A 22,754-nucleotide genomic window follows, 5' to 3' on the forward strand; every position below is an offset into this window, starting at 1 on the left:
AGAAAACTAACGATGGCAGAAGAACGAAACACATCGATAAACAGAAGCTAAAAGAAGAAATCAGAGCAATGGAAGAATATCCCAACAACTATGAAGAGGGATACGAAAAAGTCAAAGAGCTTGCCAGAAGGTGTTGCCCAGAAGGTGGAAGAATAAGCAGCCGCCCATATTGGTGGACAGACAACATAGAGGGAATAAGAAGGGGATATATCGAACTAAGAAGGAAAGTCACTAGAGATAAAAAGAAGAATCAACCGGTGGAGGAAGAGATAGAGCGATTAAAATCTTTAAAGAAAGAACTCTCAAAGGAAATCAACAATGAAAAGAAAAGGTGCTGGAAAGAAATGTGCGATAACCTCGAGAATGACATCTGGGGTGATGCATATAAGATAGTGACAAAAAATCTCAAAGGAAGTAGTATCCACAAAATCGAAGAAAGCCGGAGAAGAGAGATAGCAGAAGAGCTATTCCCACAGAGAGAGATTAGGGAATTCACACCTTGGCATGTAGAAACGCCGGCAGATGATTTCACTATGGAGGAGGTGATGGAGGCAGGGAAAGTACTCAAGGACAGGAAAGCACCCGGACCCGACAGAGTTCTACCAGAAATTGTTAAGATAATCATAGAGGAAAAAGCTTCGTGGGTGAAAGACATCATGAATGACCTCCTCAGAAGGCAAAACTTCCCAGAGGCATGGAAAACGGCGAACCTCTTACTTATTCCCAAACCTGGGAAGGAACTTGGGGAACCGGGAGCTTTCAGACCGATATGCCTATTAAACACGATAGGCAAAGTCTTTGAGATACTTATAAAGACGAGATTAGAAAAAGAAGTAATGGAGAAAGGGGGCTTGTCTGAACGCCAATATGGATTTAGGAAAGGGAAGTCCGCAATCGATGCAGTCAGTAAGATCACGCAATTAACTGCCACATGTAGGAGCAGGTGGTTGGTGGCCTTCTTTCTGGACATAAAAAATGCCTTCAACTGTGCAAGCTGGAGAGTAATAACCGAAATACTGGAGAATTTGGAAATATCCCCATACCTACAAAATATAGTGAAGGAATACTTCACAAGTAGAAAAATTAACATAGCGAGGGGAGATGTTATGCAGACATCGGCGGGGGTGCCACAGGGCTCGGTCTTAGGACCGTTGCTCTGGAACATCCTCTACAATGACATACTAGAAGAAGATCTAGGAGAGGGGACGCAGGCTATAGCATACGCGGATGACCTGGTCGTTCTAGTAGAGCAAAACGAAAACAGGCTCATAGTGAACACGGCGAATGCTGCACTGGAAAGGGTGAAAACGTGGCTGAATGATCGAGAGTTGACACTCGCTACGCATAAAACGGAAGCCTTGATATTAAAAGGACCTAGAGACAGAGAGCACATCTCCTTCACCCTCGAAGGAGAAAGAATAACGCCGGCCGAAAAGGTTAGATACTTGGGAGTGATGCTGGACAGTAAGCAGATATTTGGCGAACACGTCAAATATGCTGCACATAAGGCAGAACAAAGAGCAACAGCCCTGGCAATAATCATGCCTAATATAGGAGGCCCAGGTACGGGGAAAAGAAGGATCCTAATGGAAGTAATACACTCCACAATCCTATACGCGGCACCGGTGTGGCATCAAGTAACAAACAAGAAAAAGTACAAAAACATCTTAGAGAAAGCCCAAAGAAAAGCCCTATTAAGGGTTGTGTGCGCCTACAGAACGACCTCGACGGTGGCCCTACAAGTTATAGCTGGGGTACCACCAATACACCTGCAGGTAAAAGAGAGAGCCCAAACATACGGAAAGACTAACGAGGAAAAGACAGAAGAAAGGAGAGAAACCATTACAAAGTGGCAAGAAGAGTGGGAAAGCGAGCGGAGGGCTGCATGGACAAGGACTCTGATCCCTGACGTGGAGGAGTGGGTGAAGTGCAAATATAAAAGTACGAACTACTTCTTCACGCAATTCCTTACGGGACACGGATCATTTAGAGCATACCTTGAGAGGATAGGCAAGATAATAGATGATAGTTGCGTAGATTGCGGAGTAAGCGACACAGCAGAACATTGCGTGTTTGAATGCAGAAAATTTAATGACGAAAGAGCGGAGCTACATGCAAAAGTAGGCATCTTAGGAGCAAACAATTTTATGGCCATAGTGACAAGGGGGGAAAGGGAGTTTAAAGAAGTGATAGAGGCTGTGACAAAAATCATTAAAAGAAAAGAGATTATAGAAAGAGAGAGACAACAGGGGTAAACAAAAGCAATAAAGCAACAGAGAGAAAAAGAAAATAGTAGAGAAGGAGAGGCTGCGCGCGCGAGAGAACGGTCTGGAAAGACGTGCCACGCGCGTAAGCCGAGAGTGGGTTTAGTTGGTAGGCATTGTAACACGGATGCATCCGGAGGCAAGGCCCCCAGAGGGGGAACTGCGTTCGGATGTACTCCGTTTACTCTGAATCCAACACACGCCAGGTACGATTCGCCTGGTACGGTCTTTAGAAGATTCCCACTCTCACACAAAAAAAAAAAAAAAAAAAAAAAAAGGTTTTTACCCAACCTGACCGGAAGTGCAACCGGAAATCGATATTTGAACTCTTCGTGTCACTTTGCGTCGATTATAAAAGGTTTGTTCCAACACGACCGAGAACCGTCACGAAACGGTAACGCTCCTGCGCAGTAAAGAAAATCCGTTCCAACAAAAATATGATCGTCATCGGATCGTCCTTCCCACTGTTCCAACAAGAATTGTGATCTTTCGGTGACGGTTTCGTGATGATCATTTCAGTAATCGGGCAAATGCATAATGTGCTGGTTGGACTGACTTGAGCACTAGGATTTAATTCTTTAAATTTTTTGAGCCTTTGATCGACTAAAAGCACACAAGCTGTCACCAACAAAAATGACAAATATATGATTACCGTCATGGGACGATAACTGGGCGATACAATTACGAACATGCGCACAACAAACGGTACAAGTAGTTTCGTGACGGTTTCTGGGCCGTCCAAAAGTTCATGTTGGAACAAACCTAAAGATTTCACTATGAAAATTTAATAATTTTTGCCAAACTTCCGAACATAGCTTTTTAACCGGAAATAACGTGAACATCGGAACGAGGTAAATACAGCTCGACTTTTCAAAACGGGTCATATCACATATTTATGTGACTATAATGTGCCACTTCCGGTTACAAAACATGGAAGTGATATAAGAACAGGAAGTATATATTCGTTCCCATCATTGCTAAGGCCCGTCGAATAACACATATTTTCTACTATTTCGGCGACTTTAAAACATAACTTTCGGTTGAAACTCTGGAACCGGAAGTCCGAGATCAAAGGGCCAGGCAACACGCCTTATGGAAAAGTGGTCCCGGTCAAACTTGATGAAAGTTTGGTCAATGATACTTCTTGATGTGTAGATTAAAAAAGTCCATAGCACCTGGGTCTGAATAACTACTATTCTCGAGTTATAGCCTTCTGAAGTTATTGGATTCGAGTGCTCGGTTTACGTTAACTGCACTAATTTACGGTCAAGTGAACGAAAATATTTATTATTAGAAGAAGAGAAACTCATGTTCTTCATACATACTTGCGTGTTGTATATGAATTCCGTGGTCAAAAATAGTTGGATCGTATTTTATTCTTCAGAAAACCTCCGAAAATCTTCAGAAAACTAAAGAAGTGCGGTATAAAAGGTGCTGCTAGATCGATATAAGCATTATCATGTTTTTATGAATGCTTCTCAGTTATGGAATACCAGCAAAACTACAGTTCCGCCTTATCTTTAGAAAACTACTGAACAGTGGCGGATCTAGGGGGGATGGGGGTAATTCCACTCGTAACATGTTCCAGAATAATTAAAGAAAGAATTGTTGAAACATTAAAACATACATTAGTTGACATGAAACTTGTCCCGGATATCAGATATAAGACAAGTAGAGAACATGGACTTGATTTCAATACAAAAAAAAACAAAGTAAATGGTAGTTTGTAAATGTTAAATATTAATTACAATTGTCTATGGAAAAATCGAGTTTAAATCATCTTCGACTATTCGTATGTTAACATTTTGCTGATTTCTGTTAGATGCATCATACGTCGTGTTAACTAACGACCTATAAGGATACTTAACATTGGGTTGATGTCTTGCAAAGCCTAAAAACCATAACACACTGGTGATATGAGCACAAGTACCTATAGTTCTCTCACCAGATTGACAGGTACAGCAGTACCCGTTAATCGGTTCTTCTACAGGCTCATCTTCATCATTATCTTCATCAATCGTATAGGAAATGAATACTTGGTGTTTTGTAGCTTGCCGAAACCTAGAAAATATTCGAACAAAATCATGATTATAAAGCCTTCTCCATTGACCATTTCTTCTATATTATGATTATACCTAAGTATGAATATTATAGTTGTTATAAAAATAACCCTACAAAATTATTCTCCATAATATTTTGTATTAAAAAGCTCATCATCATTGGCTGTAGAACCCCTGGTGGACCTCGGTCTGTTCGAGAATCAGTTTCCATTCCATTCTATCCTCCGCCTTGGTTTTCCAATTTCGTACTCTTAACACCCGTAACTCCTCTTCTCTGGTCCTTAAATCGTACTCTGGGCCATGGGCGCCCATACCCATGGGCAGGGGGGCCGTGACCCCCCTGGCTTTTCGGGTGCTTTGAATTATATATGGTTATTCAAAGTATAAAAAATATAATGTGCAACATCTTCACGTTTGCCACCCCCCTAAAAATTTTTATATGGGTGCCCGTGCTCTGGGCTTACGTCTTTTCGTCACACTAGCCGCTCTTTGGTTATAAATGTGTTTTGATGGCTCCATCTCGTTCATTTTCGTTAATTAAAGTTATTTCATTAATTCTGGAACATGTTACCGGTGGAATTACCCCTATCCCCCCTAGATCCGCCACTGTTCAGTAGTTTTCTAAAGATAAAGCCGAACTGCAGTTTTGCTGGTATTGCATAACTGAGAAGCATTCATGAAAACATGATAATGCTTATATCGATCTAGCAGCACATTTTATACCGCACTTCTTCAGTTTTCTGAAGACTTTTCGGAGGTTTTCTGAAGACTAAAATACGATCCAACTATTTTTGACCACAAATTCATATACAACACGCAAGTATGTATGAAGAACATGAGTTTCTCTTCTTCTAATAATAAATATTTTCGTTCACTTGACCGTGAATTAGTGCACTTAACGTAAACCGAGCACCCGAATCCAATAACTTCAGAAGGCTGTAACTCGAGAATAGTAGTTATTCAGACCCAGGTGCCATGGACTTTTTTAATCTACACATCAAGAAGTATCATTGACCAAACTTTCATGAAATTTGACCAGGACCACTTTTCCATAAGGAGTGTTGCCTGGTCCTTTCTCACCTCTAATACCATATTTGGGTTATCAGATCTCATTCGACCCTTCATTTGTTGTTTTAATAACGGAGGAGTTATATTCGCAGTAAGACAGACAGGCATGAAACCGGAATTATATTTGTTCTCGGCTTGCTAAGACGCGTCGAATAATATATCGCTTATACTATTTCGACGACTTTAAAACAGTACCTCTGGTTGCAACTCTAAAACCGGAAATCCTACGTCAGATTTCTCACCTTTAATACGATGATCCTTGGGTTATAATCTTTCATTCGACACCTCATTTGTCATTCTATCTGGTTTAATAACAGAGCAACAGAGGAGTTGTGTTTACGGACAGAGAGACAGACATGGATATAAGTAATTCAACGCAACGTTTGCACATTTTTGTAAAATCGGCGAAAACAACAATATACATATATGAAATGTCTGAGTGCGTCATATCATAAATAGTCAATATGTATTTGAGTAAGTAATGACATTGTCTTTTTTCTCAAATATCACTTCTTTTCACCAAAATAATAGGAAATTTATTACATTACGAACCATTCGTTCAGGCGTATCTTATGGTGATCTCCTGGTGTACAGACGACGCTTTGGGAGTTTAAAAATTGTGAATCTTCTCTTTCATTTCTTAGTCCCAGACCACATGTTCCTATGATATCTACCTATCCTCCTTCGGAAATCTTCGTGTTAAAATCTCTCATGACAAATGACAATATTGAATTGAGCTAGTGTTTCTTTGTAGATGCTAATATTTTTTATGGTAGGGGAGCCCAAGCGAGGATTTTGCGCGTTACTCGAGCACGTCACAAAATCACATGGGGATAGTTTAAGAATGAATAACATCTGCTGCAGTTACTAATATTCGAATACTAGTTTCGAAGCCTTTTACCCTGTCCTGTAAATGTACCCCTACCATATGGACTCATTATACAGCTGCGTGCGTTGGAGCCAGTCCGTAAAAGAAATCTATCTAATCTAAGAAAGACAAGGTATGTAAGTTAAGTAGCTAAGGTGTACATTTCAAAAATCTAACGATTATTGAGCGGGGCGCAAGTAAATGGAAGAGTCACAAAGTTTCACAAAGACACAGCGAATATTTCGCGAAATGAACATCAGAATGAAAAACTGAATAATACTAAGTATTATAACTAATATTATATAAAAATATTGAACAAGTCTTGTTCAATATTTTTCAAAAATCTATCAAATGATAATGATATCAAACACGACCCCACACGGAGGAGGGTAGGGGGTAACTTTATAATCTTAAATAGGAACCCCTATTTTTTATTGCAGGTTTGGATTCTTTACGTAAAAATTATTTTTCGAATTATGGATAGATGGTGCTATAATAGGAAAAAACAATTTTTGGAAATGAAAAATTTAATCAAAAAATGGAAAATCCCCCTCTAAAATGGAAAACTTAACTTTTTTTGGTTTTAGGTCCTAATCTTCACAACCTAATAGGTCTTAAAGTCCTAATGACGCTTTAGTAACTTCAAATTTAGCTTCCGACGCTCCCCTACATATAAATCATAATAGATTTTTTCAATATCTTCTTCTTCATAGTCTTGTATAGGTATAGTCCGTCCCATGCGGTACGATTCATTTTCAATCAAATTAAGTCAAAACAGAAAGTGAAACGTACACCGATGTGTGTAGTATCCAGTATACAGTATACAAAATGTATGTAGGGTGAGTCATGAGGAACTGTACATACTCCTACCTCGTATAGAGGCCCCTATGGGGAATAACAAATGACCATTAAAAAGTGTCTGCTCCCATTGTTTAATAATATACATGGCGAGTTTCGAATTTTGACAGAATTTTATGTTCGTCATAATTTTTGAACGGTCAGATCGATGTGTCTCTTATTTTGGTCAATCGTCACACTATTACCACCTAATCACATGATTTATTCAAATTAGAAAAAAATCAGGTCCGGCTTTAAAAAATTAGTTCGTTTGGGTCTTAGAAAAAATTTCACCCTGTATAAGCTTTTTAAAAACTCTAATATGAATTTTACAAATTAGACAAATAGGCAATTAAAATGACATATTTATTTTTTTCCCCACACGATTACTTAATTTTTTATTAAAAAATCAAATTTGTCAAAATCGGAATTGTAACCTAAAAATGAAAAAAAAAAAAGATGAAATCACGGTTTAACTCGCTACAACGTTTCATTTAAAATTTTTTTTTCTGAAATTTTTACAACACATATCTCTTACCATTGTGAAGACTATGACAATTGTTGTAGACTTTCAGTATTCTTCTCGTAAAAGTTATGAATTTTTAAAAATAAAAGGTGTAGATTCGTGAATTGCAAAGTTAAATCGCAAAAATTAAGTGAAAAAATTTAAAATTTATCTATTTGATCACGTCTATGTTAAACTATAGAGTCCAAAGAGAAGTGTTATGGGGAGTTTTAGATCTAGACGTGTTATAAAAAGAAATGGTGAAACTGTTAATTTTAAGAAAAACGTTGTTTAATTTTTTTTATTTTTATGGTAAAATTGCGATTTTGACAAATTTGATTTTTTAATAAAAAATTAAGTAATCGTGTGGGGAAAAAATAAATATGCCGTTTTAATTGCCTATTCGTCTAATTTGTAAAATTCATATTAGAGTTTTCAAAAAGCATATACAGGGTGAAATTTTTTCTAAGACCCAAACGAACTAATATTCTAAAGCCGGACCTGATTCTTTTCTAGTTTGAATAAATCAGTTGATTGGGTGGCAACATAAATCAAATATTTGTTTAAAAAAATTAGTTTTTGTAATAAGTTATTTTTTTTTAATCTATGGTTCACTTTACCAAATTTTTAATTCATAGTCAAATTTGATTTTTTTATAAAAAATTAAGTAATCGTTTGGGGAAAAAATAAATATGTCATTTGAATTGCCTATTTGTCTAATTTGTAAAATTAATATTAGAGTTTTTAAAAAGCGTATACAGGGTGAAATTTTTTCCAAGACCCAAACGAACTAATTTTTTAAAGCCGGACCTGATTTTTTTCTAGTTTGAATAAATCATTTGATTAGGTGGTAATAGTGTAACGATTGACCAAAATAAGAGACACATTTGTTATTCCCCATAGGAGCCTCTATACGAGGTAGGAGAATGTACAGTTCCTCATGACTCCCCCTGTATACACATCGACGTTTGTTTCAATTTATGTTTTGCCTTAATTTGATTGAAAATGAATCGTACCGCATGAGAAAAGTTATAGCGGACGGACTATACCTACGTATGCTTGTACATAATATATTCACGTTTATTGTTGTTTAAGTTTGTAACATTAGTATTTTGTCTGAATATGTTTCCTTCGTCATAATTATTGCTACGCCACTTTCGTGTTTTGAACTGTCTTCTCCTAAACAGTACCTATACAATATCATGTGTAGTGTGTAGTTACTTACTTTGCCAAAGTATCACCATCTTCTGTTGTTTCAAGAATATCTAGCTGCTTCATTTCTTGAGTGGTATTGTAAATCTTTACTATTTTGCTCTCTTCAGGAAATATATATTCACGCTTCTAGACGATCGGGAGACTCTATTTTTTGATGATATGGGTAATGATAATAGGATAAAGGAAGGAATAAATAAAATAAAATCTTGATTACAAAAAATATATATATAATTTCTACTGGTGCAGAAAACAATTGAATACATTTGTAAATATTTTTGTCACTGTATCTAAAAAATTGCACTTTAATTACAAAAAAAACCTAGAGTAAATACAAAATATACAGTTAGGATTCTATAACTATAAATACTTACTTTGCGAGCAGTGCCAACAAAAATATTAACAAAATTAAATAGTCTAAAAGCTAACTCACGACTTGGGTGTACTTTGTACTATTCTTTCAGTCACTTGAGTACACAATCCCCAGAATTTGGATTGTACGAACCAGTTGTTTAAAATTTTTAAATATATCGATATAATGAGTGTATTTGATGTCACATATTTAGTGAAACATGTTGCTAGATTCAAAAATGGAAGATGGACAAAGAACATTTTAGAAAGGAGACCTAGACACGATGCTTACCGTAATCGAGGACGTCCTCCACTCCAACAAAGTAGTCGGACGACATCAGACATCCAGGACAACTTGATTGAGGGTGCTCAATATGGGATGCAATGGAATTATCTACGGGAGATGATGATGATGATTTAGTGAAATGCAGGATAAAATTGAGTAAACTACTGGCTATGAAAGCGAGGATCATAATGTATTCAAATGTAATTGTTTAAGCACGTTTTTCCTTGTCATGCTGTAAATAAAGTATGGTTTAAGTATCATTTAGAAGTTGATTATAATTTAAAATCTTAGTTTAAAATATATGTAGGTACTTTAAGAATACTCCTTATATTCTATGTATATCGATATATTCACAATAAGATAAAAGGCAGTGCTAGTTTGATTAGATATAGATTTTAAATATACCAACAAAATTAAAAAAAAAGTACGTTGCATCAAATAGACAATTTTTTGTTTTCTTTTTTCTTCTTCGACTTTACATTATAACAAAAATTAGATTTTAGCTGAAGAGTTTCTAAAATTTGAGACATTTACTGACAAATTAAAAAAAATATTTTTGATATCGGTCTATGCATATTCAAAATGCTCATTTTAACTGAGCATGGAGCTGATTTTATATACGTGAATAGAATTAATAGATACTGTGATTATTACTAAATAAAATAATGTTTTGTTGGTGAATATTACCATACTTAAGGTCCTATGTATCGTGAGATAGCTCTGAAACTAACAATTAAATTTTTAGGATTATAACCAACAGAAATAAAATATGTAAACAAAAAATGTGTTAGAAACTAATTAAACTTTTCACCAGTAGTGAGAATCTAATAAATAAAAATGTACAGTATTTATTTTGTAATAAAGAAACATTTTTTATCCATTAATATTTAACAATAACTATACCATTACCCCATGCCAACCCTCAATTTTACAAGAACGGCTATTTTACAATCATGTAACGCACATTAGAGTCCGGCGAATTTATGTCTACCGCGATGTATTAATCATCTGACAGATGACACTCATGACAATGACAAAGACAATGACAAATTACAAGACAAATGACAAGTGACAATGACAAATGACCAGTGACATTGACAAATGACAATGACAAATACTTCATGAATAATAATTATTATCACGTGTATCAATTAGGTAATATTCAAATTTAAAGTAATTTATCAATAATTCTTGATAAATACTAGTTAAGGAATTATTTTTTTATATGACATTACTAAAATTTAGTGTTATATATGTGGTTAGGTGTTGTTAAAAACCTATTTTCAAGGTCTGTCTTATACTGTATGACGACGAATTTTTTTTATTAAATCATTGAGGTATTAGAAACTGTAAAAGAATATTTTTTCATACCAATATGGCGATTTTGTCTCTCTCTCTCTCTCTCTCTCTCTCTCTCTTTCTCTCTCTCTCTTTCTCTCTCTCTCTCTTTCTCTCTTATAATATCTATGGAACAGAAAATATATCTCAGTTAATGTGATTTTCAGTCAGCGTTGTATCAGATATTGACTATCTTAAGATAGAACGGCAGATAGAAGAATTGACGCCTTTGAGATGTAGTTTATTATTCTAAATGGGAAATAAACCACAATTTAACTTATAAAATGATTTTGTTGACGTTTAATAACACTCATTTTTTAAGTTAAATTGTGGCTTATTTCGCATTTAAAATAATAAATTACATAAATGTCACAACGAAATAGCTTCAGAACAATATTGAGATGTAGTGTTACAGAAAAATTTGAATAACTTTTTGACTATACCACTGGTGCCAACAATATAGAAAAGCTATTAATATAACGAAAACCGATGGAAAAGGATGTGTAGGACAATTTAGTAACACAGTTAAAAAACGATGATTTCTTTAGGAGAGGTCTCCATGTCGAGAGCAACCGGGTGCGATCTTTTTTTTATTTAAACAATTCGGACGTTTTTCAATATCTATGGCTTCTCGAATAATTCTTAGTTTATGGAAGTGGATGAGGGCTATGGTTCTGGAGTTTTTAAAGTCAGTTTTTTTAAATCTATGAAGATGGTGATGGCCTATGGATGACATTGAATCTGAATTGGGAACAGAAATAAAATGTTGCCATTCGTGGCCAGCCATTAGCTTGATGTCATCAGTCCATCTGGTTTGAGGTCTGCCTCTACTTTTCTTACTTGCCCTTGTTCGCCATTCAAGAATTCGCTTCATCCAACGGTTGTTTTCCAGTCTTCCTGTGTGTCCTGCCCAGTTCCAATTTAACATGGTAATCTTCTGGATCGCATCTGGTATTTTTGATCGCCTTTTCTTATTTCTTCATTGGATTTGCCATCAATAATGTTGAGCATTCTCCGTTCCATAGCTCACTGAGTCAAAGTTTGTGGACTACGCTGTTGTTAAAAGCCCATGTTGCAAAAGATATATACCAAATATTAAGTAAATACTTAACTTTTCAATTTGATTTCAAAAGATTTGAAAGTTTTTCCACCAAGCGCTTAACCAAGAAGAGAATGTTTGCCTGCAGTAATTTAGGTTTTACTTTTTTCTACGTTTTGTCATAACAGAAGAATTTTTTCAAATTTTGGACTATTTGGATCTATTAAAAGCATATAATTAAACGATTCATACAAAACGGTAGCATATGTTCATCAGACTGTTACTCTACTAATTTCTAATTTTATATTTTTTTCTATACAATATAAAAATTCATATAAAAACCGTATTTCATACGCAATTAAAAATCTAAATAAACACATAAAAGATCAATTATTAAAATATTCACAAAGAGTAAAAAAGTCGTTTAAATTAATACGTATACCTGATCTAACAGTTAACATTTAAAAGAAACATAAAAATAGCAGTGCCTTACATGTTATAACAATAGTCAGATACTACCTAACAACCATTGTTCGCATTTTTAGCCGTTTCGCTTAACATGTATTCCAAAATATTAGCTGGTCAAAAAAGTAGCGACTATGTATAAAAAATTGCAATCATTTTTAATGCAAAAACTCTACGGTATTACTATTTTTAGCAAATGGTTGTGTAAGTACTACTGTCTGTTAAAGAAAGTTAGCCAGTAAATATAGAAGTTTTGTGTTTATACAAACTATACCAAAACTTTCGTCTTCCATGTATATTTTTTCACAAAATTTTATTTAATATATTTATTGAGTTTCAACAGTACATATTAGTATTTTGTATAGGTGTGTTCGAATTTTGTTAATCTGAGTTATTTTTTGTTCTTTCTTTATCAGATGATATGGTTTTTTATTACTTCTACTACTACATGTCGGTTTATAACGTTTTCAATATTAAAAGTACAGCACACGAAATTGATGATAAAACTAGTTCTGATAGTTACATAAAGACTTTTCATTCTTTGGAGTTAATATAGATTAAAAATGTTCTGGCAAACTATTAGGTACTATTATTTAGTTTGAACTTTTTCTTCTTTATTTACTTACCAACATTCCTACAACTACAACTAATACCTTACTAAGACAAAGTAGACTTTGCGTTATTTAAACGTATACTTGATTTGATCGTTAGATAGTCTCAACTAGGTATATAGCCCTCGAAATACGTATTAAGATATTAACTTTTGTCAAATTCTTAAATCTAGTCTACAGGTAAAAATGCTATACAAAAATGTTCATTACTTAATTCACTGACTGATAATATATCAAAGTGTGATGTTAACGTCGAATTAACAGTAATTTTAGTAACACTGGGTTAAATCCAAGGAGACGATGTCACTTTATGTCAACCGAAACTATAATATAACAAAAAATTATATTTCTGAAAAACTGGATATTTCACAGAATCTGGCAACAGCGCGTTCTATAAGAACCAATGTGTTAGAGCGAGAGAGAAAATCAATTTTCCCCAGATTCTAGGGAAATTTTGAAAAAAAAAATATATGGCCCATTCTTCTCGTTTTTGGCGCTTTTTTGGTGGGGGTTAAATGGCTCGTTGGATCGTGACGTATGAGGGGATGTTGGAAAGAGAGTGCCTCAAGAAATAAATAATGAAGGGTTTAAATCGAATGTGATTTGCGGAAAAAATAAAAGATAGCGTCATGCCAAAGGGGCCTTGTTCTATATATGAACATAAAACAAGTATCAAGAGTCTTACCAAAACAGATGTAGGGGAAAGGATGAGATGGGTTGTTCGATAAAGGGTCGATTTCTATGGATTAGGGATTCGAGAGATTTGGCGTTTTCAAAAATTTCTGGAAACGGAACACTCCCGGCAAGGTTAGTTTTAAAGTGTTAATTATTTTGTCCGTGGTAAAATCACTGTCACTGTTTTTATAAGTTTTTCAAAAAATACTGTTCAGGTGCACTCCAAAGGTGATTAGTGGCATAATGATAGAAGAATTAATATTATAAAAATGTCATTTTGACAGGTTAGATATCGGGCTCGAAGGACCAAAACAAATTGTTGTGGAAGATTTCACGGGCTGAATTACGTGGTTCAGTGTTTGAATGTTTAATTTATTTACGATTAAAAAGTATTTCAGTTGACATGAAGTTCAGAATTATAAAATTAGTCTTTTGACAACGGATAATATCTCCAAAACTCTATAATCTAACCTTAAAGTAGACTTATGTATTCTGGCATTTCAGAAAAAATATTGCATAAACATTGAATAACTGCCTATTTTTTGAGAGTACGTGTCTGCTATAATGATTTAAAAGCTTTAATCTGATTCTATTCTTTAACATTAGTATAAAAAGGTTGGGAAGATTTATATAGGATATCACAATGTGTTATAGTATGACCTATATAGAAAAAGTGTAAAATGTTAAAAGAAATGATAGTAATGTGAAAACGAATATGGTTAATAAACTTACAGCTATCTTCTATTTCCATGTTGAAGAGGATAATGATGATATGATGATGATGAAAGTGATGATTTTGATAAAAAAGACATCTTAATTATTAAATTAATTTACAAATGAGTAAAATATCATTAAATAACTTTGGAGATCAACATCATACATGTACTGTTTCAGCTTTATTGAACATCATGAGTGATGTGTAGATCTTCAAGACAAGATCTATTATTATTAAACATTAAACCCACTTGTGAAACAATATTTCTAGAAGTTGACTATACTCTTCTTTTTTCTGTGCCTATACGTGACGAATGTTGGCGATCATCATGGCAATCTTTATCCAGAATCATGGAGAAGCTGCACAGATGTGGTGTGTAAACTGGTTCTGAGGTCCTTTAACTAGGATGTTATTCTTCCTGAACCTCGCTTCTCTGAAGTATTGTAACTCTCGAGATTTAATGGTGGTCAGTAGGTATCTCTCGGTTCTTCTTCATTCTCCTGAGAAACTCCTCATTTGTGACTCTTTATCTAAGGTCTTTATCTCAAGGAAATCAGTTTTTAGAATTTATTTACTTGACGGGATATTTGTTGCTGTTTCGTTCTGGATGGATTCACATATCTGCTTCTTATACTATTCTAGAAAATACATCGGGAATCCTCCTTTAATTTCAATTATTAAAACATTTTTATATACTACACTTATTCTTTGTCTGTCTGTGTGTCACTGTGTCCAAAAATCTTGTAATCGATTTTACACATACTTCCCGACTAGCTACAGATCTTATATTTTCAGAATAGCTCAGAACTAGATGACAATGCAATATTCAACAGCTTTTACAGATGCATTGAGTTTTATTATTTCCAAAAACCATAGTTATTTTAATACTGTTGCACTAAAACTTATATGCCAAGTATTTGTCTCAATACCCAACATCCAAAATGGTCTAGTGGCTAGGATGCCTAGCTTTCACCCAGGAGGCTCGGGTTCAGATTGGTACTGATCAGTTAGAGTTTAATTATTGTTATTAGTGAGTGAAAATGTGAAATTCGTAAATGCAATTTTGATAGCAAGGTCAGTGTTATTATGAAAATCTATAAATAAATTAAAGATACCAAAATTGATTATACTTAAACACAATCATTTTATCATATATAAAACCCTGTAGATGTTTATGAAATATCCTTTCAGGTAATGATCTGCAGATCTGCAAGCGCTTTGTTTGATTTTGGAGCGTCAATAAAAAAGTTCGATTCCAAAACGAAACAAAGCCAGTATAAAGAAAACCGAGTTAAATTTCTATTTTATAAATATTCTATGCTCTATTTCATATAATTTATACATATACATCTCTTTATATATAGTACTTTTATAAAACCATGTGTCACCAAGTAAACTTAATTATTAATAATGGTAGAACTGTTGGTCTTCTGATGGAAGATTTGAGTAGCAACTGGAAACAATGTATATGAGCTTTATAATATGTGAGAATATGTAAGTTTTTCTAATGAGTAACTTTAAACACGATACGTTTAAAGTTCCTTGGCAGTATGAAATGGAATGGAACAAACCCCTGAAGAAGATATAAGCATCAGAGCGTATCGATAAATATGAAATAGAAAATGGTTTTCATCGTCAATCTATTACCTGTATTCCAACAAGCATATTTGATGTGAAAAGCAGATTTTATTTTTAATGTTTGAGGGTCAATTACGTAATACTGTAGTAAAAATCCATTTAGGTGTCCTGTTTGTGGTCGCGGAAGTTAGAAGAGCGAAACATCACTTTTCAGGTAGGTAGTTACTTTTGGAGAAAAGAGTTGTGTCTTTCTCACAGAGGAGAAATGGAAGGGAAAGTGGAGAAGAAGTCCAGGAAGAAGAAAATGCTCCTGACTGAAGAATGTAATAGACTGGATAGGCATGGACACACATTCGATACTAAGAATCGCTCAAGATAGAGAGCAATTTGCTGTAGTTATAGCCAACCTTCAGTAATGGAGAGAGTATCTTCAGAAGAAGTTATTTTTGCAATTTAGTTTTGGTATGTAGTTATGTATTGATAGCTAGTGAAGGCGTTTAGTTTATTTAATACATAAATTATTATAGATTATACTGAATACTTTTTCAATTTCAATTAAATTTTTTGCTTTTTTTTCGTCATCATTGTCACACTACCAAGGGAGAAGATTTCCTTCATGATGTTCTCCTAGTACAAATCTAGTATACAGTGTTAGCGGTGACTAAAAAGGCTACCATCAAAGGGCCGAGAGTTCTGTAGCTATAAAAAAACGCACCGCGTTGAGAAATAGTAAAAACTTACCGATTAAGCTTACAGTCTTTCTATATTTTATTGTAATTTAGCTAGAATAAATCTAAAACTAAAGTGATTTGAGAATATTTGCAAACATCACAAGCAAATCAAATTTTTCTAAAAATTTGACTTGATTTCTATAACAAAAAGTATCTGATCTTATCGCATGCTGTAGAAGGTATTCAATAGTCACTTTTAAACAAATATATATTCATAAATGTATAGAAACTTCGAAATACAAAAACAAATGTAATAAAAGGTATTCATAATTTATTATTTGGGGTAGGTCTTACGGTCCTGAGAATGGAAGAATACATTTATGTTTGAAAAACATACAAACCCCTACAATATTTGATAAGAAATAATGTAATGTTGATTGCTTATGGATCAGGTGACTAATTATTCAATTAGTGTAATGATGGCTGCCTATAACTTAGAAATCCAACCGTACACGTGGTACGTTACAACATACAGTAAGAGCCACCGTACTAGACACATGGGTAGGTACCTAATTGCTATGGTCACCTATGGCTATGGGCTAATCCGGTCCGCTCTCAGATGTGACTTTTATCCCTGTCATGTTACTGTCAAGAAACTATTCAAAATAATTGTTTTTCCATATAAAAAATACATTAATTTTAATAGTATTATTACTCTGCTTTAAAATAACTTTATTCAAACACCAAGAATATTACAATACTTTAAAACTTTTACAACTTTAATACAATGACAACTATAAACGTCAAATTAGATTAGCTGTATTTAATACAGCTGATCTATTATTATATTTGTCAACTTTCTATGTTAATGTTCAGTTTGTATACATTTTCTGACGTTATAAACGTCACTAGACATAAAAAATAAACATTGCAACAAGTGAAGTGTCCAGGACTGTAATCGCTCAATGTTCTTATGTAGCTGTTTAGTAGGTTAGCGCTTACTGTAGTTCTTTATGTTCTAAGCGTGGTACATATAAGATTTATGCCTCCGATCACGTACCGAACAGGTACACCTGAACAGTTAGACCTGTCAGGTCTACCTGATAGTGTGTGACAGGAATAACTAGCCCCTCAGGCGACCTAAAGAGTTTATTTCCTTCCACACACTATCAGGTACACCTGGCAGGTGTAACTGTTCAGGTGTATCTGTCAGATGTACCTGATAGTGAGTGGCTGGCATTACAATGAATGTGCTGTGCAGTAGTTTTAATTTTGTTTGGATAATAGTATGAATCAACGTCCTATCCACAGAACTAAATGATTATTTGCGCCTATTATTAGACATACAATTTTTAATAATACTTGACCATACCTTACTATATCAGACTTTGATATATATTTAAGTTTTTGACGGGTGACTGGTGGCAAATATTCTAATGTGTACATTACGTATATAAACGCAGTCTAAACACTATGTTTTAAAAACTAAAATAAGTCCTTACTATTTAATAACAGGGTGGCCAAAACGTTATATAGGTATCAATAGTGTATAAGTTTAAACCTTATATGTGTAGAATAGCGTGTTATGTTAAAGTGGCAGATATTATGTAAATGCGCTTTTGATTTAAAAAACCGCAAAATTTCTTTCATCAAAATCAATGAGCACCTAGGTTCAGAATTTTCACATTCTGGAAGGTACATTAACCGGTGATTCCCCAAAAAACAAATTGCACGTATCTAAGAACTTAGAAGAAGCTCCTTTTATAGCTAGTAGTTGTCTTCAATTTGACTTTTCCATTTTTCCACACGTCTTTTAAAATCAGTCTTTTAAATTTTCATACTAATGTGACCTTCTTCTGTAGCGCTTAGAGCTTTATTATTTACGACTACCATACTAAAATGTAGGCTGTAGTTGGCTGTTTATGCGCAGAAAGTACTCAGATTTCTCACGAATCTTAACTGCTTCATGTGCCTTATCCGTTCTGAACGTTGGCAATTAACATCGCTATTCTGTTTTTGTTTACGACAGATCTGAATAGTTCGGCAGATGACAATCCGAACCATTGCCGCAAGTTTTGGAGCCACGAGTGTTTCCTCCTCTCTGGACCCCTTCTGCTATCTATTTTCCCTTGGATGATAGCTGTAGTACTCTAAATTTATTGTGCCTCATACCGTGACCAAATTATTCCAACTTTCTTTTCTTTATAGTTATTCCTACCTCTCTCTTTACCTATCTATTGCCCTTCATTTGTCCAAAGTTGAACATAGGCCTCCTCCTTATCTTTACACTCTTCTCGGTTCAGTGCTAATGCTGTCCATCTGGTCCCTGCTGTGTCTTTTTAGGTCATTCAACCATCCCATCTGTGGTCTGCCCCTTCCTCTTTTGTAGTCCCAAGGTCTTCAGTGAGTTATCGCTTCATTCCATCTTCCGTCTCTTTGTCTGATGTTGTGTCCTGCAAATTTCCATTTGAGAGTAGTTGCATGTTTGTTTACGTCCTTCAGTTTGGTTTTATTTCTGATCCATGTATTTTTCTTTTTATCACTTAGCTTGATACCCAGCATCTATATTTCCATTGCCCTTTGAGTCTTGGCCATCTTTTCCATATTTTCCTTTGTGAAGGTCCATGTCTGTGCCGCATATATAAGTACAGGTAGAACAAATTGATTATATACTTTTGTGCGGAGGTATTGGGCATATTTCTAGTTTTTCAGGATATAGCTAATTTTCTCGAATGTCGCCCTTCTTCTTCTGGCAGTACCGTCTCCTATCGGAGGTTGGCTACCATCACAGTAATCTTAACTTTGTTGGCTGCAGTTCTGAACAACTGTATTGAACTGCACCCATACCACTCCCTTAAATTTCGCAACCAGGAAATCCTCCTACGTCCCACATTTCTCTTTCCCGAGATTTTTCCTTGGATTATGAGCCTTAGCAGAGAGTACTTTTCTTCTCACATTATGTGTCCTAGATATTCCAGTTTTTTCGTTTGTATGGTTTTTATGACTTCGTATTCCTTCCTTTTCTGTCTTCTGTCTTTCTGTCCATGGTATTTTCCACATTCTCCTGTAGCACCACATCTCGAATGCATCAATGTTTTTGATGTTTATATTTTTCAGTGTCCAAGCTTCCATGCCGTACAGCAAAACGGAGAAAACATAGCACCTTAACATTCTCGTTCTTAAGTTTATATTTATATCCCGGCTGCATAGGAACTTTTTCATTTTGACAAACGATTGTCTCGCTATCTCTATTCGCCTCTTGATTTCTCTTGTCTGGTCATTAGTATCAGTGAAGCAAACCCCTAAATATTTGAAGGACGTAACTCTTTCAACTGGCTGATTATTTATGGTTAAATTCACATTGGTGTATAGCTTCTTTGTTACAATCATAAATTTAGTCTTTTTGATGTTCAGTTTTAGACCATACTTATTGGTATGAGTGTTTATGTTTTCCATCAAATACTGTAAATTTGGTTATCTGTTACTATTAGCGTGTCATCAGCGTATCGTATATTGTTAATTAACTCTCCGTTAATGTTCATACCAATGTTTTGCTCTAGGAGCGCTTCCTGACATATTGTTTTGCTATATATATTGAATAGTAGTGGAGAAAGCACACAACCCTGACGCACACCTCGACGAATCTCAATTTCTTCGGTTAACTCATTATCAACCTTGATTTTTGCTGTTTGTCCCCATTACAACCTGGATATGATGTTAATGTCGCGACTGTCGATGTTTTTGCTTCTTAGGATTTCATACAGCTTTTGGTGTCTGATTTATCGAAGGCCTTCTCAAAATATATGAAACCTAGGTAGAAGTCTTGGTTTACATCCAAACATCTTTGCATTAACACACTCAGACCAAACAAAGCTTCCCGTGTTCCCAGTCCACTTCTGAATCCAAACTGTGTGGCGCTTATGTCGTCCATGTAATGTCGCCCATGCAAGTCTAATTCTCCTTTTATCTCTCTTTACCTATCCGGCGTACCTAATACCTCCTCGTTGGCCACGTCCAGGATATACGTAATATACGTCGGTAAGCCCACATTTCGAATGCCACTACTTTTTTCAGTAATGTTGAGATCATTGTGTACGCCTCCATTCCATATAACACAACCGGGAATACATAACAGGGAGGGAGTCAGGAAAAAAATGGATGGCAATTGATTGGATCCCTGTCATCGCATGGCGACGGGCAAAATTACTAGTATTATAAAGTTTGTTCCAAACAAATGAAAAACCGTCATGAAACGATCACGCTCCTGCGCAGTAAACAAAACACGTTCCAACAAACAGTTCATCACATCGTCCTTCCGATTTTTCCAACAAAAATTGTGATCGTCCAGTAGTCCAGTGACAGTTTCGTGACGATCATTTCAGTACACGGATAAATGCAAGTACGGGTTGGGGTGACCTGCGCACTAGGATCGGTTTTCGAGTTACCGTCACCGGACGGTGCAAATGATGAACATGCTCCAAAAAACGGTACAGGCGGTTTGGTGATGATTTCTGAAACGTACAAAAATCGTGTGTTGGAACAAACCTATATAATCGAAGGTATACCTCATTTTGCTTTCACTGCTGGTTTCTGCACATTACAAAAATTCCATGTTATTACTTACCAATTAAGGCAACCAAAATTGACTTCTAAACCAACTTATCTTAATTCATAATGTTGGATTGTGTTTTCTGTGTCACTTCCTAATGAACCAAAAGGTTATTGGATGAAATCGTTTTTTGGGGGTACCGGAATGTAACAACAAATATCAAAGAATAAGTTGTACTTTTAAATCAGGGCCTGGTTAGCATCGTATTTCGCGGTTTTTCAAACGAATCTTTAGAGATCTGCGTTTATTTGTTAAATTTCTATGTCACAACAATAAATTTTTACTTGTAATAACGAAATTATATTTTAATATTATTTATGTATTAAGGCCGATACATTCAGTTAGAAGGAATCTGGAACAAAGAAAAATATGATTATTTTTTTTAGAACTAGTTTTTATAAGGCATACAAATTAAAATGTATTGCACGCTATTGTACACTGCAAATTATATTCTGTATAAAATTTATACAGAGAGAGTCTGTAAAGTGGAATAAATTCAATATCTCAAATACTAATTGTTTTTTTGGAAAATGCTCAGACCCGTCGATTAGTATTTCAAATTGTCCCTTTTTTCACATTCAATAATAATGTATACAGGGTGTCCCAATTTAGAGATATGACGTCATCGTCGATTTTCTTAAATGGCAACACTGTCATTTTGATAGCTAATTTGATAGGGTTTGTAAAGTTATACATAACTGCAAAATATCAAATTTTTATTCTCTACCATTTACAAGATAATAGAAAATAACAAAGTTATATCTGTAATTTGGAATATATTCAATAATTAAAATACTAACTGTTTTTTTGAAAAATGCTCAGACCCGTCGATTAGTATATCAAATTGTCCTTTTTGACATATAATAATAATGTATACAGGGTGTCCCAATTTAGAGATATGACGTCATCGTTGATTTTCTTAAATGGCAACACTGTCATTTTGATAGCTATTTTGATAGGGTGTGTAAAGTTATACACAACTGCAAAATTTCAAATTTGTATTCTCTACCATTTAGATGATAATAAAAAATAACAAAGTTATGAAAAAGAAGTAATCAACTAATAATTGAATTTAATTATTTCAATAAATTAAGCAAAAACTCATAATGTTGCCCTCAATTATTGTCAAATTGTCAATGGGCAACGTTATGAGCATTTGCTTAATTGAAATAAATAAATTCAATTATTATTTGATTACTTCTTGTTCTTCATAACTTTGTTATTTTTTATTATCTTGTAAATGGTAGGGAATAAAATTTTGAAATTTTTCAGATGTGTATAACTTTACACACGCTATCAAAATAGCTATCAAAATGATAGTGTTGCCATTTAAGAAAATCAACGATGACGTCATATCTCTAAATTGGGACACCCTGTATACATTATTATTATATATCAAAAATGACAATTTGATATACTAATCGACGGGTCTGAGCATTTTTCAAAAAAAACAGTTAGTATTTTAATTATTGAATATATTCCAAATTACAGATATAACTTTGTTATTTTCTATTATCTTGTAAATGGTAGAGAATAAAAATTTGATATTTTGCAGTTATGTATAACTTTACAAACCCTATCAAATTAGCTATCAAAATGACA

The 22,754-nt window shown here is 34.5% G+C and overlaps 1 protein-coding gene across 8 annotated transcripts in view; it reads right to left on the bottom strand.

The window, feature by feature from the left end:
• Positions 1-9,023: 9,023 nt before the first annotated feature.
• The window catches only part of LOC114345421 (probable nuclear hormone receptor HR3), a 411,567-nt gene continuing 397,836 nt past the window's right edge, over positions 9,024-22,754 (bottom strand). For all 8 annotated transcript variants that reach the window (XM_028296283.2, XM_028296287.2, XM_028296279.2 and 5 more), the window contains one exon: positions 9,024-21,504. The gene's annotated coding sequence lies outside the window, so the exon portion shown is untranslated. The remainder of the gene's footprint in view (positions 21,505-22,754) is intronic.

This window comes from Diabrotica virgifera, chromosome 2, assembly GCF_917563875.1.
Source record: "Diabrotica virgifera virgifera chromosome 2, PGI_DIABVI_V3a".
In the NCBI taxonomy this organism is placed as follows: Eukaryota; Metazoa; Arthropoda; class Insecta; order Coleoptera; family Chrysomelidae; genus Diabrotica; species Diabrotica virgifera.